At 46.4% G+C, this 26,773-nt stretch overlaps 1 protein-coding gene across 7 annotated transcripts in view; it reads right to left on the minus strand.

Moving 5' to 3' along the window:
* LPP (LIM domain containing preferred translocation partner in lipoma) overlaps positions 1-26,773 on the minus strand; it is a 356,009-nt gene that overhangs the window by 272,926 nt on the left and 56,310 nt on the right. For 6 of the 7 annotated variants that reach the window (XM_072868732.1, XM_072868730.1, XM_072868736.1 and 3 more), the window contains one exon: positions 5,696-5,795. The exons of the other annotated variant lie outside the window; for it this stretch is intronic. The gene's annotated coding sequence lies outside the window, so the exon portion shown is untranslated. The remainder of the gene's footprint in view (positions 1-5,695; positions 5,796-26,773) is intronic. 7 annotated transcript variants of the gene reach the window in all.

Raw genomic sequence — 26,773 nt, forward strand, 5'->3', positions numbered from 1 at the left:
CCAGGAAGTTTAGCTCTCCACAGTCAAGTTTCTATGTGTTCCATCTTCCCAGGAACATCACCAAGCTCTCCAGCTGTCAGAAAGTCCAAACACCGTGCAGTACTGGGCAGTTTGGTGAGAGTGAGCTGTGTACCAGTGCAATACTCATGACTACCCAAGAATCTGAAACACACAGTTTATCTCTGGAGAATAACATGGGTTTTTGTACCAAAAAAAAAAACGGGATCTGAAACAACCAGCTCCTTTCAAATTTCACATATTCACAGAAGAGGGTGTTTGTGAAGAGAACCCCAGAAGCACATCACTTCTCTAATATGTGCCCAGTTTAGTTTCACCTGTTTCCATGCGCTCCTTTCCCAATTCCTACAACCTGCTTGCACATCCTGTTTCACTATGAACACAAGCTTCTGCCCCGGGGCAGCGCTACCTTCACTTCTCCTCATGGGGTGAGCTGAGATAACACTCAAACTGGGAGGCAAAAAAAACCCCAAACAACTGCGAGCCCAATCAAGGCATTGCGAGGGCTGCGGCAGCCCTTCACCATGGGCGTTGGGCACCACCGAAATGGCAAACAGGGACAGGTCCACCATTAGTCATCCATCGACAAGATGGGAGACCAACCTCTGAAAAAGCAGCACAAGGTAGAGGAGGTCTCCCAGAACAAGCGAGGATGAGGAAAACACACAGGAGGAGAAACACCTCAAGGTTCAGTGACAGGGAGGAGAACAGGGATGCTAGAGGTGAACAGAGGTCTGAGGAACAACAAGGACAACAGACAATGACAATCTGAAGAATTCAAGCAGAAGTTGAAGGGTATGAAGGAGCCAACTCCGCAAAGAGGGGTCTGAAAACACCCTCCACCCACAAAGGAATCATACAGAAAAGGAGGCACATTTCACTTGAATAAATACAACACATTGCATGTCCCTGTCAGCTGTCACCTCGGAGGACTGCAAAAGATTCAAGTCTGCATTTACCCATGAGCAATCACAGCAATGGTCTTCCTCTTGCCAAATGCTTGTGCTTTTCTTGATGGACCTCTTCTTTTGAGGACTTCTTGTGTAGTTTAAAACTCACTTCTGTATTTATGAGGTACAATTTCATATTTTAAATGCACATAGAAAATTTGCCCCCAAAATGCCTTTTATTGAAAATTAAAATACACACATGAAATCTTGCCATGCTGGCAACAGGGATTTTCTGTGTGTATGTGCACAAGCAGGTGCATGCACACAAACACATGCATATTCACATCTCCGCTACAGATTTTCTGGAAAAGGACAGTTCCCCTACATGTCCTCAAAGGGAGAACAAAAGCAGCGGGAGCGCACAGTGCTGTCACACACTGTAATCCTCCGCTTCAACCTCGAAGACAACCATCACCAACAGCAAAGTCCCATCTTCCCACAGGTCCTGTCCGGTCTCTCCCCTCGTCTGCGGACACTGTCAGGGTGCAAGGCTGGGCCACCCCTGTCCTTGCACTGCTCTGATGAAAGTGCCATCAGTTACAGAGGGGGAACATGGTGCCTTCAGAGCCTGGGACGTGGTAAGGGAATTTTAAAAGGGCACTCGAGACAGCATCAGGACTTATTGATATTGTTCTGCTGAGTTATTAACATCACAACCCTACTCCAGACCGGGGTTTGTTTCGTTATCTTGTCTTCCCACCCTAAGCGAATTTGCTGAGCAATTTTAAGAAACAGAAAAAGGCTGTGACCAGTTTTCAGGCCTTCTGATTTAGCCATTAAAAAAAGAAAAAAAAAATCCTACAATGCTTCCCTTTTGTTTTTCTAAATAAAAATAATGTATAGCCCTAACTTGATAATAAATATGCTCAAAAGCTGTCCTTAAATAAAAGCTTTTGATAACAAATTGCCTGTGCTAACTGCTATTTTACTGTTGAAATTTTTATTGTTGCTTAAGCACTGCAATTATGCTAATAAGCCTGAGAGGATGGTACACTAAAGCATTGAATGTGACAGATATAATACTCAATAAAATGTTAATCTTACCTGAAAATTGGAATCAAACAGCCTTATTAGTATTTATGGATACGGCATCTCCAACATGTTTCTTAAGAGGAATATATATATGCAATAGATATTTCCAAATATACCCTGCTACTTTTCATGCCTCCATAGGATTTAATTCAAGGTGGCTATTAACCCTGCTGCTAATTGCCAGTCCCTTTCAGAATAAGAAAAAAGAGTGTCGGTGTCTGGGCCATGCAAAACTCCTGCGTCTTGCAGGGCTTTTCCCCTTGGCACCTCGAGGATGGCAGCTATCCATGGGGATGGGGACACCTCTCCCCACCTCGTGGCAGGGACACTGGCCTTGGGAGGGTGCAGCAGCACACAGCAATGCCACTGCTCTGCCACACTCGATCATCTATTTTTCCCAATACCTCTAGTTTTATGTGCAAGGCAGGTAAATCCAGCAAAGGGTTAAGTTATTTACAGGCGCTGGAGAAACAACTTTTGGATTTTAAATGGGACTAAACACTAACTTATTTATTTTATTTTTAAACTTTTCAGACGATGCTGACAAGGAACCAGACCCATCTGTTTCACTGCAAATTACAGCGTCGCAGAGTTGGACCCAGAGCCGCTGGGCTGTGGCAGGGGATTTGTCACTGAGGTGCCGCATGACTCTCCACAAGTTGCACTGCATTTTGCACCGTTATTTCACCACCCAGTCCAAGTCTGATTTCTCAATTGATGGCATAATTTTTTCAGGGAACAAGCTGCCTTTCACCACATGTAGCTTTTTTTTTTTTTTTCGGCCAAACCTATGGGTCTCAGACCCAACCTCAGGGCTCCATTGCCGTGCACTTTCCTGTGGGTAAAGTAAGAGGTCTTCAACACCTTCACTTTCTCATCTACGAAAGGAGGAAAAAATAACCTCAGAAGAGCCACATGCTTCTGACAAATTATATTTACAGCCATGACCAGGCTCTATAGAGAGACCATTTCTACCCAACAGACTGGTGTGGCTTTCAAACACTGCAGGTTAATGCTTAAATAGCAGCTGCTGGCTCCCAGCTTCACTCCTCATGCTGCTCTCACCCACAGAAGTCAATTGTGCTGACAGGACCACTGAAACATCGATAATCACCATTATACTTTCTGACAGACAAGCAAGATTCTTCCTGCTGGACGCTGCAAGCCTCCTCAGCGGCAAACATTAGGTGGGAGACGTCTAGGAACTGTTTCGATGAATAGTCACAGCGGGGAAAACCCAACCGGCTGTCCACCAAAATCTGGGATTCCCAAAGCACTCAAAGATCACAATGAGCAACTCACAGGGCACTACTCACAACACACCAAGCCGTGCTGGGACTTTCTTGAGCAACGCTTGCAATGCACACCAGCTTGCACTCAGAGTGCAAGGATGGAGTGCAAGGACTGTTTTGCAGGACACAGAGCTTAGAGTACCTCCACAAAACCTCATTTACAGGTGTAAGCAAGGAGCATAGCACTAGAAAAAAGGAATTTTCCATTGCAAAATCAAAGAAAACTACATAGTCGACTGAGCTTGCACCTCGGAGAGCTGGGAGACACACCTCCGGGCTCCTCTGCCCCACGTTTGCTCCAGCACGAGATGCCAGATGCCAAATCTTCAGGCGCAGCCAGCAAGTTAAGCAGGCACATAGCTGCAATGGGCTGCAGGACCATAAGGCAACCACTCCCATAAAGGTGGCAGGACTCATCTCTGCCATGTTAAGTGAGTCTTGTCATTATTTTCAACCCTGCAGGGAAATCTAAATTGAACTTTGGCATATTGGTTTTTTTTGCTAAGCAGCAACGCTTGAATGTTAACTCCGGTCCTGACGGGCATATTTATGGAGTATTCTTTGCAAATAATCTTACCCTGACCAGTCCAAAAGGTCAGAATCATAAAAAATAACAACAACGATAAAAAAGCAGAAGGCTGGAAAACCATCACTGCCATTGGCACAACCCCTCAACTTATTAACCGTCCTTGCAACAAGGTGAACTGCAAGGTCTTAGATTTATTTGATTGATTGAGATCAAAAGATCACAGGGCACACAGTAAATTGTATCTTTCCATGAACGCATTTTGCTTTCAAGATTTGAGTAGATAGTTGCAGGAATTGAAAAGCTCAAGAGGAAAAAAAAAAAAGAAAAAGAAAAAAGAAAAGAGAAAAAAAAAACATGTACAAAGGTGACTTGAGAAAGACATCCCCTTATTTCTCTCTCGACATAATCTGCATTTCTTAGAGCTATTTGAAAGTTTCTCCCATGTTCCTATACCCCTGGGACACAACAGCTTATCTCTGCTAGGCAGAAGATGATAACGAACAATAAGACACTAGTATAACTCCAGGGGAGACACCAGTATTTGCTGACATTAAGGATGAAAGGTAACTATCAGAGAAACCAAACGAATCCCAAACAAAGTCCAACAGGAGGCTGAAGAATTCCCATTGAATTTCAGGAGTCCTAAGACACAGGACAGGTATCTGACTACCCTTCTTAACTGGACCAAGGACGATGAAGCACCTGAACCCTGTTCCTCTCATGGTGATGGCTCAGAGGCTGCCTGAGCCCAGGCTAGATTTGTCATTTGCAGCTCCCAAGGGACAAGCAAGGGAACTAAATGAGCAGCCATCTTCAGGACATAATTTCAAGACCCAGCTGGTGAGCTAGCATTTTTAAACACACAAAAAGCCTGCCGCTTTCGCTGTCAAGACAGGACAAAGAAACACAATGGAGAACAGGAACAGAAGAACAAGAAAAGAAAAATGAAACTCTCCACCACCTCATAAGCCCCTGGAAACAAAAAGGAAAAGTAATCATTTGGTTCCTATCTATGTGTTCCACATGATATTCATATTTTTCTCAGTATACCTGTATCTGTAGCATTGTGTTCTCATGTCACAATAAAACAGATGAGATTACCCACCTGAGAGTAAGAGTAAAGCCCTTACATGGATCACAGAAGAGACCCAAACTCCCAGGAACTTGCTACAAAGGAACCAGAATTGATAGAACCTCCTGTTTTTATCACAAATTTACACTACATGCCAAAGATCAAGGACTGAACTCCTTTTCCATGAGCTTACACTTCCCTCCAGAAGAACATCACCATTCAGGTAACAGAGACACTGAGCACCAGAGTTAATTGCTGTTGCATCAAAGCTCATCATCAGATCAGGCAGCTCCTTCTGCACAGATACACTGAGCTTTGCCTTTTACCTTATCAGTTTTGAATAAGGTTGTTAAGATAAGAATTTCACATTCTCCAATTTCTAACCATCAACAGGTTAGGAAGACTCTCCAGAAGTCATCTAGTCCACTTCCCCACCACATGGAAGGATCAGTTCTCCTAAAAGCACATCGGATGGAGCTTTGCTAACTTGCTCTTAAACCTTTCCAGTGACTGAAACTTCCTCAGCTCTTCGGGCAATCCACTCCAGCTCTCTGCTATTCTTAATGCAGGAGATCATTTACTAATGTCTCATCTAAATTTCTCTTGCTGCAACTTAAGCTCATAATTTGTCTTGTTTACAGTGGTCAGATTTACAGTTTATTCCCTCTCTCCACAACAAGTTCACAATTTCCAAAATTTACAAGCTGAGGCACCAGTGTGGCTTGCCCTCCCTCTGCCATTCTGGTTCCACTCAAAGCACGTTCTTAATCTTGTGTCTCTGCATGAGTATTTCTTTTCTTACCCCAAGAGAACAGGCAGCTAGGATATCAGAAGGCTGTTTCAAGAGAAGACGCTCACATCCAAAGGCTGATGCATTCAGGCACACCCAGTTATAAAGTATTCTGAAACAAGAAAAATAAAAGGTTTGTCTTTAGGATGGTAGTCAGAGGGTCCAGTAGTAAGGAAAAACCAACAACTCTGAAATGCAATTTCTTCTGCCCCATTACTTAACATTCAAACAGATCTTCAAAGCAATATCAATGACTGTAGATACATCATGTGCCACCACTCAAACTTGGCCGCATTTTCTCTGACAACCACCATAAGGGTTTGATAAATCTGTGTTCTAGGAAACAAAGTGCTCACAGACTTTGCAGAAAGTTCTGCCAAGCTATAAGCAATACCCAGCACACATCAAAATCAGATGGCTCTGACTCCAAAGCTTTATTCACTGTGACAGAGGACAAATCTTAATGTTGCCACTGGTGACTTTCTTTACAGTGTCACTGAAACCAACAGAGGCAAGACTTCTTGTCTGCACTGAGACTTGAATGTTGTGTAATTATGGGATAGACCCAGAGGAGAAAAGTCAGGCCTGATGAAAGATCAAGTAACTTTTGTGTTCACAACATAGTCCTTACCTCCTGAACTTCAGGATGTTCTATCTAGCAAAAATAAATCTTTCTTCTGAACCCAAGGGTTTGGTGACAATGAGGAAAGAATAAAGAAAGAATTTACATGAGCAGTGTTTGGAAACACAGGAGAGAGCTCTGAATAACAAAAACATCCCAAATTTCATGAGAGAGAACAAGCAACAAGGGAGAGCAGCAATAATACATTTGCCATCCTACTTTTGGAAGCTCTCAGAAAAACAGAGCAGACAATTTGCCACAACAGCATCTTTCACCACTGGATCACCTTTTGCACCCCATCTCATCTAAATTCCTGTCTCCCCTTAACAGGGGCTGCTGCTAGCCCCGAAGAATCAAGTGGCTTTGTAACAAATATGCCTTTTCCAAGGGCTGAAGCCAAGAAACACTCAATTTTCCATCTGCCTTGAAAACAAGATGCCTGTTGCACATCCAAGGATGTGCCAATGCAACAACTCAGTGTCTTCTCTCTTGCATGCACCATCCATCTGACTATCCCTTTCGCTACTGCACTTTGTCCATCTCCAAGTTTCCACTTGGGATGTTTTTTTTTCTTCTGCAATCCTTCTCAGCTGCCCTGGGCTTTTGCTTTCCTTGATCATTTCCACTCTTACTGATGCAAACACTTACAGCCAGCACAACTGCTGTCAGCACAGGAAGGTGACACGCTCCTATTTAGCACAGGTTTGATAACAGAAGTGCTGTTTCCAAGGCTAAAGAGGAATACCTGCACCAATAATGTCCCTACAGCAGCATACAGTAGCTGAGGAGACCGAGCAATAAATGCCTTTCACTGAAGATGAAGAACTCAAAGTAATCTCAAAAGGTATGATGGCCAACTAATAAAAGAGTTTAAATATATGCCCATCTTTGAGGGTGAAAGTAGTTCCAAGGACTTCCACAAGATCATCTGCAGCATCAGACACATTACCTGCCAAAATACTAGTAAGGTAAGTATGTTTAGCAAGGGACAGAGATACGAGGAGTGCTTCCACCAGGAAAATACATCCGTTTCTACGGCTGAATTATGACAGCTGCTGAAAACCATGGAGTAGCATTGAATGGCAGCCCAGGACAGGGAGCCAAGAAGACTACCACATGCAATTGAAACTGCCAAGGGATTAAGTTAGGTCAAATGTAATTACACAAACTGGAACCTGGCCAGGGTACTGGCTGGTTTAAGAAAATTAAAAGAGGTGTTCAAAAGTTTCAGAGATGGAGTCCTCCTCCTGTTAATTATTTGGTGAGTCAGTCACTGAAGTCTCAGTACTCTGGGAGGCTGTCTGAAAAAGGGGAAAAAATGAGGCATAAACTTGAAAGGCATTAGAAGCGATTAGCAAAAGCCTTTGTTCTCCATGGCAATCCTTGCTGCACTAGTGCGCGAAAGCCTTTCATGTTCATGCTGAAAAGTGGCCCTAGTTCCTTTGATACTTCTGGGAGGAAGCATTTAAATTTACAAATATTCCACTGTCAGAAGTTACAGACAACAGTCAAGGAACTTCTGCATATCCCAGTCAGGTCATACCTAGCGCTAAACCCAGCTCTCAGGTAGGCAGTGCTCCTGCTGAAAGGAGGAATGCAAACAGTGGCACATGGAAGCTCACTGAGACCTGGAGCAATGTCTGCTCTACTTGCTAGTGGTGTATGAAAGCCAGGTCATGTGGAAAAAGAGGTGGCAACCATGTGGGACAGTGGCCTCCTCATCTTCATTCAGTTTTTGGAAAATGGGGAGCATGCAAGGCAGGCTCCCCTCCCTTGGTAAGGGGAGGGGATGTAATGTAGTGGAGTCCAATGCAGCGGTAAGGAGACCAGAAAGTATGCTTCATGGTCTGGCAGCTGAGCGTCACTTTGAAAGATTAGATCCTGTTTATGCCTCTGCCATAAACCTCCTGAAGGGTAAGAGCAAAGTAACATATATGAAATTTTTCCCAGATATTTATTGCTGTGCCTTTTCTGGCTAAATAAAGGCACAGAAAGACCACATCCAGAAGAGACAAGAACTAGCAGTCATGGATTGAGATTCTCTGTTCAATATCTAGTTGAGACTTGTACTATAACCATGTACAGCACTACAAAACATGAAGTGTTCTGAAAAAACAGACCTTCTAAGTCTCAGTTTTGGCACCTGAAAGTAGTAGATGCCGCTGCTACCTCTGCATCTGAAAAATCATCATTAGAGGTACACTCATTACTGTCTCTGAAGCAGTTGTATGTGACAGTAAAAGCAGTACGGAATTGGAGATTAACCTTTTCAGGTAGCATATTCAGTGAAATGTTCAGATGATGCACATTAAATAAACCAATTTTTTTGACTGATGTGAAAAAAACCAGAAAGATTAAATAACTATCTTCTCAACAAGTGTTGAGTGACATGGTTTCCTCTCGAAGCGACAGCAGGTGAACACACAACCCAAGGCTCTGCCATATTGATTTCGTGCACTTTTTTTTTCCTTTTCAGAAAACAAGCCAGGAAAAGGCAGACATTTCACAGCACAGATTGGTGCAATTTGTGCTAATGGCCTAAGCGTAGATGCAAGCAGCAGCTCGCTTCTCTACGTGTGGAACAGTCAACGGGGACAAGTTCTGGTGGGACAACTGCTACCACGGCACACCTTGCCCCAGCCCAGCAACACCTCCTCCACCACACAGCTTTGTTAACGAGCAGGGCAAGAACTAAGAGCACAGGAGAAAGTCTGTGCTGTCTCGCAATGGTGTGCAAGAACCAGGGGCAAGCAACCATGGGAACAGGTTGCAGTCTCTGCTGACCACGTGCAAGCTGTCACTCTTCCAAAATGTAGTCAAATGCTCTTCCAGATAGCAAAACCACAAATGCCCTAAATCTTTCATCCCTGACACTCCTCTGACAGGGAAAGTCACTTCTTTGGAGTCCTCAGGCACCAGAGAGACAGCAAGGACACAGATTTCTTTTATAAATAGGAGCAAAACAGTACTACAGGTCCTCCCATTCTTCCCAAACGCCTTCCAACCAGCCTCCTCTGAAGCAGCTCCACCACTTCAGCTGGAGAAAAAGAGGTTTTGACAGAAGCAGAGACCTAGCATGAGAAACCAGAGCCAAACTGGTACAAGTCAAAGAAGACTGTAAGTAGCAGTATTATAATGCTTTCTGAGTTTAAAATATTCAGCAAGGTCAACACGGAGCATGTAGTTATCTTGGGGTCTGTATACGCCCCAGGCTATACACACCAACAGCACTATGCCAAAAGCAGCCACCTCTCTTGCGCTGGGTCTCTGCAGCAGAGCCACCAGCAGCTCCCGGCCCTAAGCACCCTAATTAGCACAAGGTGGAGAGGACACTTAACGACCATGTCATTGCCCTGAACAGCAGCATGCCTCATCCCTTCTCCTTGAGTCAGAATGAAAAGCCACGCAGCGCATCGCCGTTGCAAGGAGCGCTCTCCCCGTTCCTCGGTGCACGCCATCGCCAGAGCCACATGCGGGCACCACTGCACATAAGGGGAAAGCACTGGACTGATGCTATGCAGACCACAAGGAATATATCTTCCAGCATGACCGCACACACCAGGCCAACCCACACAGCAGAGGCCAGGGAGAGCAGGGCAGCCTGAAGGGTTTCACGCCGAAGAGGGACCTGCTGCCAAGAAGACAAGGCGGCCGAGGTGGCCAGAGCATGCAGGGGGAGGTCTCCCTGCGGCAGCAGCGGTGATTAACTGATACTGATAATGGCCTCTAGTGCCTGAAACGAAGCACAAAGAAATGGCATGGAAAGGACTAATGCCAAGTGGTAATAAAGACAGAGTCAGGGCTGTTGCTCAAATAAGAATTTCTTTTTTTTCCTAGGTTACTTGTTGTTAAAAAAAAAAAAAAGTTTCCGCATGCAGGGACATCCTGTTCGCTGTATTAAATTAAAGGGATGATTCAAGAGGGAACAGCTTTCGGTAGGCAGGGGGGGGAAATCAATTTCAGGTTGCTACGGACAACTGGGCTGTCTCCTCTAAAACTAAATCGGATTCAGCTCTACAAACCTGAATGCTAAACATTCCCTGAAATACAACACACACATGCTCTCTAAATAAACAAATACAGTAAAATGCAATCTTGTGTCATCTCCTGGCCTTTTTTTTTTTTTTTGCTGAACTAAGGACGTGCTCAAACCTGCTAATTACTGCAAAATACAGGACTGGAGTTTTGGCTCAGCAGTGGCTTTCTGACTGCCAGTTCAACACTGACTGCTGCCTTACAGGGGAAAAGATATTTAATGGCAGGGTGGCATTTGGCGAAACAAACCAGAGCAGCACCCAGATTCACCTCGCTCTGGTGTGCTCTGGGCCCTTATGTGTGCTCTGGGCTTGCAGCGGAATCTAAAACCATGTTCTGCTGATCCAGCCTCCTGCAGAGCTCAGCTAGCAAGGGCTGGAGAAAGCTCAGCCTGGGGCTTTCAAACATGTCCTAGCTGATACTAGATGAAGGCAGTTTAACCTGCCTGTGGCCCTTTAATAGCTTGAATAAAAACAACATGCTCCACCTGAGCAGCTGATCAGTGGTCACAGCAGCCAGGTAGGAACCTGGCACGGAGGGACCACTGGGGACAACACGGTGGCCATGGTCCAATGGTTGTCCTCTCCCCATACCTTGTGCTGGAATCATTTCAAACAGGTTTTAAGCACCATCCCCTCTCCCTGCAGCAAGTAAAGATGTGTGGGCACAGGACTGCATCCCCTCCACATCTGTGGGACATTCTCCTCCAGCACACCCTCCATCAGCAGCCCAGAGCAACACACTGAGACCCCCTCTGCAAACCACAGATCCCTCAGTCCTCACAAACCCCTTGAGCGAGGAGGGCAGGGAGCACCCTGTGGTTCTCAGGAGCCCAGGGGAACTGGGAGCTTGGGAGAGACGTTTAAGAAAGCAGAGGCACAATTTGGCAAAGACCAGAGCCACCGGCCAGGAGCTGCATCAGGTTTCTCGTGGGTTGGAAGGAAGAAAATTAAATTAAGGGCAGGGGGAGCTGATGCCCCATGAAATAAGGGAATCGGGCAAGGGACGACTGTGCTCCATATATGCAAGCACCCGCTGTGGCACGACCTCTAGCACGATGCCAGGCTGGAGCCACATGGCTAGTTATGTTCCTATAGTCACATTGAGCTCAGCGCCAGCCACACAGCATCCTTCTGCATCATGGACGGACCCAGGCCATCACGGCAGCCTGCAGAGAAAGCAAAGGTTAAGAACTGGACACCAAACTCCAAACCCCTGGTCAGAGAAGATGGAGAAGAGGAGATGAGGTATCTGATTTTGTACCCTTCCCCAATAGCTGTTAAGCAACCGAATAAATCCATCTAGATCAACCTCTCCATCAAGACAACAGGAAACATTCCTATCCCACGATACTATGAGTCTTAATTTTATGCAGCAGTTGATGTTTTTCCAATGAAACGTACCATTAAAATATAAGATTTTATTAGCAAAATCAATGATGCATGCAGAGACAGTCCCTCATGGCTTTTTAAAAAAATCTATGAATAATTATAAAACTGATAGCAATAGAGAACATTGTGCAATCATTACAGCTGTTTTACAGGATTCTCTAATAATGATGGCCTCTACTTCTGGTAAGACACCTTAAGGCAGTACCACAAAAAAATATAAATAAAGAAAAAGCAACAGAAGCTCAGCATTCCCCTGCACTTAGAGGGTGCAAACATGTTGCCTACTTTGTGTTTATTGAATTACCATTTTTTTTTCCCCAGCAAGAAATAACATTCTGGAAACAAAAACACCACAACATTTCCAGAAATATTTATCAGTTGCCTGTCTCTTTCTCCTTCTCCACCAGTTCCAGTGTTTTGTTGCATTAGAAAAGCAGCTAGGGGAGATTTACTCCCATTTAAACCTAGCAGAAATGGAAGCAAGAGAGAGGCTGTGACCTTTCAGCACCCACAAAATGCATGATGGTCCTTGACCATGCACACAGGTCAGGCATCTGCAGCATCTGAAAACCTTCTACAGGCAATAAACCCACTGGGGACGCAGTAGTGGATTCCTGACACCCATTTCCCCCACCAGCCTCACTGGCTTCCCACAATATGCAGCCACAATGCCTGACCCGCAGCTGGGGCTTTGCCCGAGCGCAGCTCCCCTCCAACGCTCCATCCAGCACCTGCTGTGGAGCTGCAGCAGACAGGGAGCTGGATCTCCCCATCTCCAGGAAGAAGCCAGATGCACACAGGAACCCAACTGCAAGTCCAGCACCCCAAGCAATCACTAGCCTTACCTCCCATGGGATGCTATGAGCACACCCAATCCTCCTAGCCTGCCAGTCTCCGCACCTGGTAGCCGTCATCCATTTCAGTATCATTGTAAAGAGCTCAGTCAAGAAATTCAGGCACTACCAAATCCAATGCTCACCAAGCCCACTGTCCAACTTGTCCGTGAGCTCTGGCTAACGTAGAAGGAGCACCATTAAATCCCAGGTATTGCAAAGCACTCAAGAATGAGCTTATGTGAAGTGGTGCCAAAAAACAATACCTGCCAGTTCTACCCCAAATGTTTTGCCTTTCACCCATAGCTATCCATTTCCAAGAGCCTAAGGTCCACTCAGAGAAAAAATAAAGTCTCTTTACTCCACCTGGCTTTAAACAACCTCCGGATGCATGTGGGGATGGATGAGGAAAGAGTAACAAGAACACTCAACAGATGTTTTCATTAGCATAAATTTGCCATTCATTCCTCTTTCTTCTACCATCAAACTCCTCTATTATCCTCGCTGGATAATTTACAGTGCTTGTTGCAAAGTACAGTCTCTGAGAACAGAGACAGCATACACTTGATAATGCAGAAGTTCAAAGAGCTGAGCCATGCATGACCTGCAAGCAGATTGTTGCTATTTCCTCGCATGTATAAAAGGGCTTTTCCTTCATGCAATGCTGGAACTTGTCATCATGAAACACCCTCCTATTACAACATGGCCCAGAGGAGCTACTATTTTGGGTCCTAATAACGTGCTTGGTTTTACAGGAAAGCAAGAAGGCAAGTACATCGAACAAGCCAGCTGTCAAGTAGAGAAACAGATGGGATCCTCACAAAGCTACACAGATTGCCTTAGTCAAGTGTTGTCACAGCCCATCCTCGAGATGGGAAAGCACAGTGCAGGAGCTAGATGAAAGGAGCTTGTGAAATTAAGTAGCATCATCACCTCCACAAGGCCTGCGAAGAGACAATAGAGAATTGCTTTCCAGGCACTCTGATCCCAAGGCAATAAAACATGACTCAAAGTTGTTAAGCTGTTTTTTTCCCTACTAGAAATGCCTTTTGGCTGCGTGACAATTGCCCAATTCTCCTACCTGCTTGGGCCCCACGAAACACAGAAAGCATCCACGGAAAGATGCACCAGGAAGCACAGGTCACGTCCATGGTCTTGGAACAGCTCTCCATGCAGAAGCGAGAGCAAACAAGGCTAGCTGGAGGTGTCCCTGCTAGCGTGGCCCCAGGTGCCGGCAGGCAGGCAGGCCGCCCATGCACAGGCAGCGCCATGATTCACTCTGCTGTGGCTTCCAGTCCACAATTTGGCTTCCAAACAATCTAGGAAACCACAACACCTGCCATGGCGGTTCAGCTCCTGTGTCGTTGAAGGATGTGCCTGTGCACACCATGAGTCAGTGGCAAACCAGGAGAGGTGATGGACTGGCCTGACCTTCCTCATTCAAACTCTCGAGAGGATGCTAAACCCAAGCTAACAAACCAGTTCTTCGGAAACCCGGGCATGCTTGGAGATATCAGGGCTCATATCTAATAAATACAGGGCCTGTGCTTTGTACCTGCACTCCAAGCTTGGATTAGAGCAGCCCCTGAGCACAGCTGGCCATTCATGCCCATAGCTATTCAAGCAACGAAGGCTGCATGCAGGGGGAAGGCTGAAGCCAGATTATGAATGAAGCACCAGGATCGATTCCCTTATCTACCCTCCGCCTCCCACTAACTGGAAGATGCTATTCAGGGAAAATATAATTTAAAGGCGGAGGCTAATGATGAATCAGATTGATTCTTAGAACAAGAAAATAGATGTAATTGCAGTCTACCTGCTTACAGCTTGCCAAGTCATAGCAAGTTTCAGGACAACCTGGCCTCCTCTCCCTTTCCTCATCCCAGCCCCTTTCTCTCCTTTGTCCCCCACCAAAGAAAGAAAAAACCCTCACAGAAAAGAAATTCCTTTACACAAGACAATTAAGTGTTGCTCAGAGCCAGCTCAATGCTGGCTTCCCTCTCCCTGCTAAACAGTACAGAGCCTGAATTAATGGATGTGCAGAGGGTCCACTTTCCAGGGAAAAGCAAATTCCGAGCTTGCAGCTGGGAGGAATGCATCGTATGTCTGGTATTCACGCTGTGCCCTCTTTTCCTCTTCCTTTTTTTGGCCGTATAAGGAGCTGAGCACAGCAGGCTGGGCCAGGGAGCGCAGCGCTGCCTGCTCAGCGCTGTTAGACTTCTGACTTTGTTTGTCTTTACTGGAAATCCGATCAATCCATCTAGGAAAAAGGCTAGTGCATACACCGCAGAGCATCGGGCTCAGACATCACGCTCCTGAGATGCAGGACAAAGAGGAGCAAGCTTAACTAGACCAGCCCAGTAAGTGCTCCTGCAGAGATGCATGCACATGTACACATGCACAGGCAGTAATTTTCTTAATTACATTGGAGGGAAGAGGGGTGCTAATTTAAAAACTCAAGACTCTTGCAGCTACAGTCCTAAAGGGTTGTTTCCCAGGTTAGCAGCACTCAAGTCATATCTGCACAGGAAATAAAAGGCAACCTGGCCTTTAGTGAGCGCACCTGGGGCTGGGAGGATTACGTGCCCTTGGCCACAGAGAAATACATCCTCTCTAACATGCGCAGGCTATAAACAGGAGTGTGGGACGATGCTTTAGAGATGCAAATAGCTGGGAATTTTTTCTAAAGTCCTGATAATCTCTAAGATAAAGTCTATTGCAGCAATTTCAGCAGCAGACTGGGATTTCCATATGCAGGATGCAATTGCAATATTACCTTTTAAAAAATAAAAGCTTTTTGCCATTGCTGCTTCTACTGTAAACAACAGACTATTCCTGTGGGCACCCAGGACTTTGCAGGAGCAAAAAGGAGAAGAGAAAGACACGCTCCTCCGCCAAAGGCAGGAAATCCTAGATCACAAATACCCAGGAAGAATCTGCATCGACTCCCCTTTCTCAGCCTTGTTCAGCATCGGAAGAGCAGCTCTCATTTCATCCTGCAAAGGAAAGTAGTGACAACAACTGCAGGGATGGGGAGACAAACATGGGATCAATCACCGTCAGAGCACGGCAAACAGCCCCAGGAAAGAAGGAAGCCCACAGACGTACTGCCAATGTCTGGATTGTGTCCAGTTCAGTCCCGGCTTTTCCTCCCATACAGAAGACCTGAAGAGATCTGCACAACCATCTATGCTGTTCTTTATCCTCAGCTACTTCAGAGCAATGTGCTTCTGTCTGCTTTCCTCAGCCAGGCATCAGAGTACCAAGTGAGGCCACAATAGAGCTAGCCAGGATGAAGATGGGGAACCTTAAAGAAATCAGCGACTTGGCCCAGTTCCCTAAGGGTATTCAGCCTTCGACCCAGGCTGGTTCTCGATGCCTTGAAGGATGATGCAAGTCCTCCATAACAGGCAGGTTTGCAGTCTTCTGCCCCAGATACCATCTCATTCCAGTGTCCAAAATATAAAGATTGACTAAATCCTGAGGCAGGAGGTTTAATCTTGCTCCCAATTTTATTTTGTTCTTTTGCCAATAGTCATTAGCACTGAAATAATTCTTCACATACACAGAAGCATCCAGTCTACCTTTGGATCTTAGGTCACTGGCCTCAAGAGCCTCCTCTAGCAACAAGCCCCATGCCCCAAATTACAGGTTGGGTGACAGAGTTGTTTCTTTTTTTATTACCAGCTTCAAGATTCTCATCTTTCAGCTTCGACTGACCATCGTGTGTGTCTGTGTATTGGGACAAGGAGAACAGACACACCAATGCTGCCTCCCCCCTTACAGACATCTCTCTGTGCTTTGAAGAGGACAATGCCAATGCTTTCAGTCCCTCTGCAAATGCATTTAGAGGGCAGGATGCTGCCTGGGGAGAAATGGGATGTTCCCCATCAGCACCGCACTAACTTCCCTCTCTATGGAGACTTACGGGTGCTGCCCCGTTGGATGACAATACCAACCATCAGAGCCCCTGATGCTTGGCCCCAAGACCACAGCAGCAGGCAGCAGCTCATGAGCAACCCGAACCCACCCAACTGCCCTGTCCTATCCTCCATCCTCTCCCAAACATGATGAGTCCCATCCCCTGCCCAGCACGAGCACCTTTGGGCTGTGATCTCCCATTGCCACCCTCTCATTGGAGGTCCAGTCTCATCTCCTGCAGCTGCCTGCTCCCAACCATCCACCAGTGCAGAGTTGCCTGCACCGGGGAATGGGAAGGATAGTGGCCAGAAACCTCTTCATGACATCCAAATACTGTCTTCAACCTTCACCTGTTGTATTCAGATGGAGTCAGGGATGCTCTGAAGCACCCAGTGGAGTGGCTTGGATAAAGACATACAGTTGAAACTCAACTGGGGGAGGGGAAGATTTCTAGCCTCATTAATAACAGCCTGAAATTAAAAGCAGAGCTTGTAGTACAGCTGCGATTCCAGCTACCCCGCTGCTTGTGTTAACAGTGTGGCTTTATTATGGTCAGGGATTAAAAACAGCTCCAACAATTAAAGGAGGAAAAAAAGAGGAAAAAAAACCCAACAAAACAAAAAACAAATGAACGAAAGAACCACCACCAACAAAAATCAGTAAAATAAAAAATTCCTGTGGGCTGGAATGATTAGCAAAAAAAAGTTGTGTGCCATGAGGAGTAAGAGTGAATGCTTCCTTCCCTGCTGCCAACAGGCCCACACATGCCCCCTGCCAAGCATACTTGTCCTTTACCCATGGGAAGCTACCCAGTGCCCTGTGGCTCAGCACCAGCCACCATCGGTCCCCCGCAGGGTGTCACCTCCTGCCCCAGAGTAGGTGCCCTGCAGCCACCCTGCTCCAAGCAGACAGCTTGGAAACCTTCCTCTCTCCCGCTGCCTAAATGCTACGGCATTAAGAAAAAAAAAGGAGAAGAAAAAGAGTCTTGCAATAAATTACTAATATGCCTGGAACTTCTCAGCAGGCACCAGTCCTCGCTGAGCTGACAGAGGAGGTGGAGGGGCGAGAGGTGGGGAGGATCAGTGGACCCATGCGGCTGCTCGCAAGAGCCAAGCACAAGCGTGCACGTGTTTCTTGGAGGTGAGCTGGTCAACCAATGGTTCCCGAAAAGGCAATCACACTGTGTGCCCCGATGCTTGCCCACAGCAGCCCTGCTATCAGCTGGGATGAGAACAGGATGAGGAGCCAGTGGGAAGCCTCAGTTTGTCGCGTCTCGATACAATAGTCGTTGCCTTTGAGGGTTTGGTCAATAATGCTGAGCTTTGAACCAACTTTCTCTTCTTTATAAGAATTAAAAGCAATAAATTCATGAGAAAAACTACCTCCCTTCTCCTTTTTCTCCCCCTTCCTGATAGAGAACATGCCCCTCTTTCTTTTCAAGCACTGGCAGCTCACCGAGAGGGCCAAATCTCTGCAGCTGAACCACTGACTAGGCACAGGTTTGGCAATCAGCTGGGCTGCAAGCCCAGCCCTTCCCAAGGGGAGACCACAGGACTTCCACAGGAACAGCTACAGAGACCAGGGGCTATGCAGGGGCCTCAAAAGTCCTGGGAAGTAGAATGGAAAATTAAAAAAAATTAAAAATAATCACCTCTGTGCATGCACATGAGCCAACAGACAGAATGGGAGCAGGGAAAATACGCATTCAAAGCTGCTTCTCCAGGTCTCCAAGGATGAGTGATTCTTCACACCCCAAAATCCTGAGCAGGGGCAGCCCCCAGCCCAGGGAGGGGGGCCGTGAGGAGCAGCCCACCCTGATGCCTGTGCGGGACCTCCCACCATCTCAGCATGAACAGCGGGACCCACTGCTCCCCTCCGGTTTTGGGGGGTACAGAGACAAGAGGTCCATATTCAGCAAGGAAGAGATGTTCTTTCACCATTTGTTTTTACCTTCACTACCATGAAAATTGCCATGGTTTTAAGCTTGGCACCTTTCATCTCCATCAAGATGGGATAAAATCCAAAGGTGACGTTTCCAGGGAAATCATCTATGTTCACTGCAAAGTTACTGAACACCACGAGACCTTTATGGGCCAAAAAAATCACACGCAAGACTCACACTTGCTTTTTCTCAACAGTGTTTCTCCTCTCTGCCCTCACAGGTGTACAGCCCAGTTGCCCAGAAGCTTTGGATTTTGGGATTTCTTTTACTTCTTTTATTTCACTGTTGCTTTTGTCTTTGAACACCAAAAGAAAGCGAGCAGAGCCACAGGACTGCAGGAAGGCAAAGATTTCCTCTCAGCCAAACACAGCCACACCTACAGCTCTTCTACTGCTGCAGAAGGCTTGACCTTCAAAATCAACCCAAACCTGGCCCATCAACCAAAGCCGCCTTCTTTGCACTATGTGGATATAAACCCAATAACCAGAGGACATCCATAGAGATATGCTCTAGGCAACAAATTCCTGCAGCTACCACAGAGCTGCCATGCTCCAGAGCCAACCTCCTGACACAACAGTGGTCATCTGCACCCAAGACAAGAGACGCAGATTCCTCCAGTGTTTCCCATGGGGACACACAGGACAAATTTGGTCCTCATGGCTGCAGCACCACAGCAGTAAAAGCAACACTGGGAGCACCCAACAGATCTGAGCACCATTCTTGCTCTGGGACAGATGCAGAATCGTTTTCCATAAGGGATCGAAGCTCCTTAACAGGGATGTGACTATTAGTTGTCAGAAAAAATCTTCACCATTTTTGGAAACAGAACAGTGGATTCAGGTATGTTCTTGCTGCTGTAATGAAGGATGATGATGCCTGACCCAAACAAAGATGATCCGTTGTTATATGACAATGCACGTGTCTAGACAGCTTCTCTCAAAAGCCTGCCAAGAACATTTTACACTGCTTGTTTTCATAAGCTCAGAAACTCCAAGCCAGGCTGTGCAAACCCTTTATAATTCCCTTCACTCTAGGGCTACAAAGGGCTTCAACAGAACTGTATTTGAAGCTGCGTCTGCAAAAATATCACAGCTAAGGTGGCAAGTCCCCAGCAACCACACAGCTGTCTGCACCATGTCCAGGGCTGGTTTGATAGCATAAGGAAACCAAAACCTCCTTTCTTTTTCCCAGCAGAAGTCTCCACTATTTCGAAAACATTTAAATTAAAACTAATAAACCCCACAATACACTTTCTTTCTCAGACACCAGAGCACTTTCTAAATACCAAGGTGACTGCAACCAAAAGTCACCGCGACTTAACAAATTCGGTTGAAGTGACTTCTCGGTGGTTTCAGCTGAAGGGCTTTGCCTCACGTTTGCAGCAGGCTGGGAGCACACACGGTTGCCACAGCTCAGCCAATGTTCAGCTGTGATAACACACCACCTCCCTGCAGCCTCGCAGCCCCATGAAGGGAAGAATTATCCCCACTTTGCAGACAGGAGAAATGGAAGCTCAAGAAAAACAAGCCACACACAAAAAAATAAACAACCACCAAAAAAAACCCCAACCAACAAAACAACCCAAGAGGTGAAGTTCGGAGACGCACTGCCCCATCACACTCACTCCTGGATGGAAAAGAAGGGGATGCCTGAAGGATGTGGATGACGGCTGCACCAGGTACAGCCTGGCAGGAGGTAAATGGGCTGGGGCTTAGGGAAAGCACATGGGACCACAAGGAGCTGAGCAAGTGCCACCCAGCAAGGAAGATGCTGTGGCCATAAGACACGAGGCACAAAAGAGCTCTTCTGAAGGAGGAGAGCTCGCAGAGGAGCTGGAAAAGGGAGTGAGGTTGTACAGAGCAGTAACTGGCCTCCAGGCCCCCCAGCTAATTCCAGAAAAGTTTCAGCTCATTGCAATCAATCACGTTTTTAACCAGACCACTCGTAACCTTTTATCAGAGGCAGAAACAACAGAGCATCACCCAGCTACCTGTGAACAGGAGGTGGAGCCCATGGCGTGTCTCTTCTAGAAACGGCCAAAATGCGCTGCACGGAAATTTGCACTTGGACAATTCAGATCATGCCCTTACAAACAGATGCTACAGTCTTTATCCTACATAGGACAACTGCATTGAGAAAGATTTCCCCTTTTGCCCCAGAATTTGTGACCCTCTACATCACAGCTTTTTGGGTGCAAGTAATCCCTGCACAGGCAGATGGGGATCAACGCTATGACTGGTGTCAAGTGGGGCTGCTCCTTCTCTGAAAAACCTCTGCTTCCAGCTCCAGCAGAAAAATCCCCATCTGCTCAGACACCCCAAATGGCCAAAATCGGGCAAATGCTGAGCACTGCCTTCCCTTAGAGACTTTACAACAAACAACTGAGCAAAATCAGGATGGGCCACCTGCATAGACTCCTCCAAAAATTTATTCTGTTCAAGCCTATTCTTCCCTCATCTCCTCTGACATAAGCCTGTATTTCCCTGTTAACAGTTGAGGTGCTGCTGACACCCCGAGGAGGAGGGTGATCCCCTTTCAGAGCAGATCCCCTTCCAGAGCATCAAAGTCTCAGTGAAATAACCATCTGCAGCTCAGAGTGGAAATCAACACGGGGCCTAGTAGCCCTCGTGGACTAAAACAGCTCTAGAATTTGCTTCAGAGCATTATTGAAATTTATCAGGTTAAACGCGCTAATATATCGATCCCACCAAGACTTAAAACTTTATATCTATACAATGCAAGAACATGTTCATTACAAATGTCATAACACACCTACAGTAAACTATTACTGCATTTCCAGAGAAGGAAGTTTAGGCACCCGGAGCAGCAGTGAGTTGTCAGAAAGACAAAGTACTACAGTCGAGGAAAGAACTCAGGTTTGCCCCATTTTCCAGCCTATCACAGACACATGCTCCCAAGAACCCAAGTCTTTCCTCATTAAATGAGGAACCAACTACCCTTCTGGGGTGACACCTCAAGCTTTGTTTTTTATTCCCATTTCAGTATGTGTAAGCCATGAGGAGCTAAGGGGACCTGTGAACTGCTGCTTCTCTGAGAGACCGGACGCTCCTGAACAGCACCACTCAGTTGTTCAAAGCTGGCACCTTCCAGTTTCTGCCAACTTCCTTGGTTCCCAAAAGACAGTCTACGGTCCTCCTTCTATATTGAGAAGTCCACTTCTGCACTAGTCCTCTGATAAAAACAAATGGACATCTGATGCAAAGAAACATTCATCAGTACAGCTAGGAGATGTCAGCATTGTGCAAACAAGCATTCAGCACCACATCATATGTGGAGATGAAAGCCCCGAGATCCTGTCCTCCTCTTGCTAAAGTATCATTTGTATTAGTGGGACTTAAAATGGATTTTAAACATTAGCTGAGGACTTTTCTTAGTGAAGGGGGTCATCTGGGCACCTTCACAGGAGTAAGAGATCTGAAGAGAGATCTGAAGATGGAAGGTTTTGTATGGGCCAACCCTGGAGAGAGGACTCTATCCAAAAAGCATCCAACATCACTGCTGGTCTTGGCAAGGTTGGATTTACTACAGTGAGGACTAGAAAGAGGATCTGCCTAGTCTGGAGGCCAGAGGTCCACAAGGCAAGCCAAAAAGTAACTCGCTCCCTTTCCTAACAAACTGTGTTTTCAGCTGGAAGTCACTTGGCAGCCTTCCTACCAGAGGATGCGGCAGGTCAAGACAAGGGTTCATTCCCGGCCAGGCCGAGTGGGGACATGAAACACAAGAACAGACAGCGCTTTGCAAACATGGGCTGAAACATCAGGAGGACTGCATCTGCTGGGCTGTCCTTGGACAGCAAGGGACGCTGCTGGCCAGGGCTGCCAGGCTCCAGAAAGCACCGACTTGCAGTAGGGCAAGGATGGGTTAAGTACCGAGGCACGTAGAAGTAGCCAAGGCAAGTCTTCAGGCACCCAGCTGCGCCACACCTGCCTTGTGAACACCTTGGTTTCTCTTTCCTGTGAAAATCAAATACGGTGGCATTTTATAAGAAAAATGTCACTTAAACTCCTTATTAAAGGTAATTTCCTCTCCCACCCTTTTTTTCATTAGCAACACTCAAGCATTCATCAAATGATCCTGTTATTTCCAGGCAAAACGTTAGTCCTCTTATGAAGAACCTATATATTAGCACCGTCTATTGTTATAAATGTAAAAAGTTCTACTGAAAAAATCAATTCAGAAGCAAAGTGTCCCATCCACCTGAATAGAAATTTACTTGAATAAACCTCACACACAGGGAAACTGGTAAGTGCTTGGGGAACAATGCTCATATGGGGAAAAGATGCAGCAGTAACCACATTACTTTTCCCTTCTAGGCACTAGCTTTCCACTTAAATATTATACAACGCACCTGCTTATTATTCTTATTACACAATATCGCATTCAAATCCATGCTGCAAGCATCCCATTCATCACCAAAAGACTTCAGGAAGGAAAAAAAAATGACATTAAAGGAAAGTAATCTGTAGTAGCACATTACACCACACCAATTTCAAGCAGGCTGTCATTCTGATCACACCAGACGGCATTTCGACTCCAACAGTATCCTTCAGTGAAACATCCTTGTTACGGCATTATTCTCACTACGCGGAGCCCTTTTGAAATGAATGGTACAAATTCTCTTAGTCATTTCGAAAGGACTGTGTTGCTCAGAGCGCTTTGACTTTTCACATCATCTTTTCCAATAACTTGCAAAGCAGTAAGGCCAAAACAGGCCATCTTTAAGGAACGAATTAAAAATAAATAAATCAGCACCTGCCTTGGGAAGGAACTACAGAAACAGGGCTGTGAATCCCAACTCAAGGGAGCCTTATGTGCCATTCCAGATCCAGGCCAACTCAGAAAATCACTTAAGTACATGATTAACTTTAATATGCGCTTAAGTTGCTTTGACTTCCATAAGACTTAAGCATATACTTACGTGCTTTCCTGTACAGAAATACTCTCTTAAACCAGATCCTGTTTGGTAGGGATGCTGCATACACACACACACACACACACACACACACGCACACGTGTGCAGCTCATGCCCTCAGGAAAGCTCGGGCTCCTCAGCCTAGCTGCAAACCAGACTGCCTTAATTTTGTGCCCACCTATGGACCAAAATGTTTCACCCAGACATTTAAATAACCACCCTGAGGTTTGGAAGTGCTTTATCTGGGACAGGGACTTTATGAAGGGTCAGCTCTAGGTTTTAGAGTTGGTAAGTGATGCAAAGGCTGATGAGAGACACTACAACACACTGGAGTTGCAGATCTGTCCAAGAAGAGATCTCCCTGGGCCCAGTTGCGCCTGCTCTGGACCACACTGTGGACCAGCCCTGGGCTGTGCACGCACAGCAGGTACCAGGAGGACCTTTCAGTGGTCCCTTCTGAGCCACTACTTTGCCTGGTGGGGCATGGTTATGGCGCAAGACGCCACAGGGTTTTGTCCACGTGTACAAAGACATACAGAGCCACAACCAAGAAGCCTCTCAGCTTCCAATGGGACACCACGTTTCAACACCTTCATGATACCCATGAGGAAGACAGCAATTTCCTCCCAGTCTTCCACCACAGTTCTTCACTGGGCACCTGCAACTGCTAAACTTCCATGTAATTTCTGGACTCTGATGCCTGGGGTCTTCTGTGGCCCAGGAGAGCAATATAAAGTAGACACCAGAAAAACAGGTGTATCAGGACTCCACTGGCATCCCTTTCGTCCCAGGACACTCCATGCCAAACCCAGCGAGGTCTTGGATTCCCAGGCCAGATGTTCCCAGTTCACTGTGCCATGGAGGAGAAGGGTTATGGCACAGTGCTGCAGCCAACTGCCCGCAAAGGACCACAGTTACTGGCCCACATTATGCTCGCAGCCACCACCATGCAACCCAACATATCCCCCGGCCATGGCAGCTAGTGCAGCATTGTCTCACATAGGCAACCACAGAGCCAAGAGGAAGGAAAGATGCAAAAAGTGACAGAACGCAGTCTTCAGTCCTGCCCAGCAAGGTGGGCTGAAGGGCTACAGCAATAACCAAAAGGCATCTGAACCAGCCCTATCATTAAGGAGCTCTTGTGTTTCAAAAATAGAACCTCAGCCAAAAAAAGCCCCTTTGCCCAACCCTCCCCTCACAGCTACTCTCTTGCTATTACAGTTAATTGCAAGCACATTGTTCCTACAGCTTGTCCAATAGAAAAGAACTCCTACTACGTAAGGGCTTGGTTTTCCCATTTTGCCCATTCTGAAGGCAGTGCAATAAATTATTATTATACATGCCGGCTTTGCAAACAACTAAAGCATCCATGCTGAGTGCCTGCACGGGGGCATGCTGTTTCTCAGTGTGATCCAAAATAGCCAAGATATTAAAATCCCACAAAGAACTGAGTTTCTAATGGAAAAACTGATGGGACAGATGTTGACAGTGATGATGATTTTGCTAGCCTGGGGCAGAGCCCAGACCCCTGTAGGTTAGATGGCCTCGCCCTTCTCCTTTCCTCAGTGGCCCACATTACAGTCTAGTTGCTCCCACATCCACCCACCCCTTGGGTTACTCACCCAGGAGAGTGGTGCACACTATCCTTTCCAAGCCCTGGCCCTTCCCTTGCATTAATTATTGCTCTCAAAGCTCCTGGATAAGGGATCAACAAGCTCTTCAGTGCTGAAGTTGGCATGGGAGAAGAAACACTTCACAGTAAGACATCAAATGCTGAGTCCAGGTTTTGGATTCCACCAGCTCAATGGCTCAACACAACCTTCCATTTGAGGAAGCCCCAACTGAACAAAACCAAACTCTGCCTTCAACACTGTTCAGCAGTGCAGGATGACTTTATGTTTATGTCTTGAAATTCTCCTCTTTCTTTTGGATGCCACTTGGTGAACACATTATGATGAGAAATCTCCAGATTCAAGATCTCAAGGCCTTAAGATGGAGCCCTCTGCCGGGCAGCAGGAAAGGATCAGGACAGAAAACCACACACTCCCAGTGCACCTGCAACTTCTCCGTGCCTGGGATTGGTGTCCGATTCAAACCCACACTGGCCTTTTTAAACTACTTCTCCCCAACATGGTGAAACAGGCTCCAGGAGCAATGGAGCTGCCTGTCCTGTAAGCTTTGTGCCCGAAGCCAAGACCTAAGGCACTGCTTACCAGGGCTGCTCTGCGTAGGGGCACCAAGCAACATCGTTCCCTGATGCAGCACAACTTCAGGGCTTTTACCCCCCTCTGGGACTTCCTGGACCCTGTGCAATGGGATCCTGCATCTCCAGTAGCACGGGGCCTCGCAGAGCCAGGGAGAAGTCCCAACCTGCACTCCCACACAGAGGGGCGAGGGGGTTTGAACTGGAGGGTCTCTGTGCAAGTCTTGCATTGAATACAAGATGCACAGTGATGCCAAGCCCTGCTCCAACTGAAGGCTAAATGCCTGCCTTCCCCTCTCAAAACACACAGATGTCGAAATATCTGCTGATCAGACAAATTACAGAAACAATTGGAGACCACATAGTGACTGCAGGGAGAAGGACAGCCATTCCTGCAAGCCTGCCCCGGGCAAGTGCAGCATCCCAACGTGCCTCCCACAAGAATAAAACCAAGCACCATCCAAAAGTGAAAAGACGACAGAAAAGTTTACTGCCTGTATCATTTAAATATGGATTTCTCTTACAGACACGCACCAGGAGCCTCCCTCTCTCCCTCAGCCCCTGCACGGAAACATATCATCTTCCTCCAAAGGTGACAATAGAGCAAATAAAATCAGAAGTGACAAAGAGGCAGGAGGAGGAGAACTGCAGGGTGCTGCGACTTCCCATTTCAAACCAACAAATTCCTTCTACCATCAAGTTCAACTGAGTATCAATAAAGGGTAAGACTTGAGAAAAATACAGGTACTTTCAGGACCTATGCTTATGTCGAGTCCCTTGCCCACCTTTCCAGTATGTTTAAAAATAAAAAAGTTTTTAAAAAATCAGTGGTTTTCAGTAGTTTCTTTCTCTCATGGTTGCTGTGGGAAAGTCTTGCACAAACCATGGTAGAAACTAACTACTTTGAAACACAAACGTGATTGCACACATCTATTTAACATGAAGCAAAACTGAAAAACATGTTTTTCCCCAAATTATAGTGTGAAATTTCGATAGAAGAGAATGTATTTCCTTTGAAGCCAGCACCATCCTTTCAAGCCGGGCTTCAGTTGCCTGAAACACATGCCCGAGACCACCAACGTGATGCAATTTCCATCTCCAAAGCTTTGGTCTCGTAGGATTTACTCATTTAAGCTGTGAGAGAGGGAGACACATTACATACTGCTGACGGCATGCACTTGCGCATGTGAACACAGATGAGGATGAGGTG

The sequence above is a fragment of the Ciconia boyciana genome, chromosome 7, assembly GCF_034638445.1.
Source record: "Ciconia boyciana chromosome 7, ASM3463844v1, whole genome shotgun sequence".
Taxonomy (NCBI): domain Eukaryota; kingdom Metazoa; phylum Chordata; class Aves; order Ciconiiformes; family Ciconiidae; genus Ciconia; species Ciconia boyciana.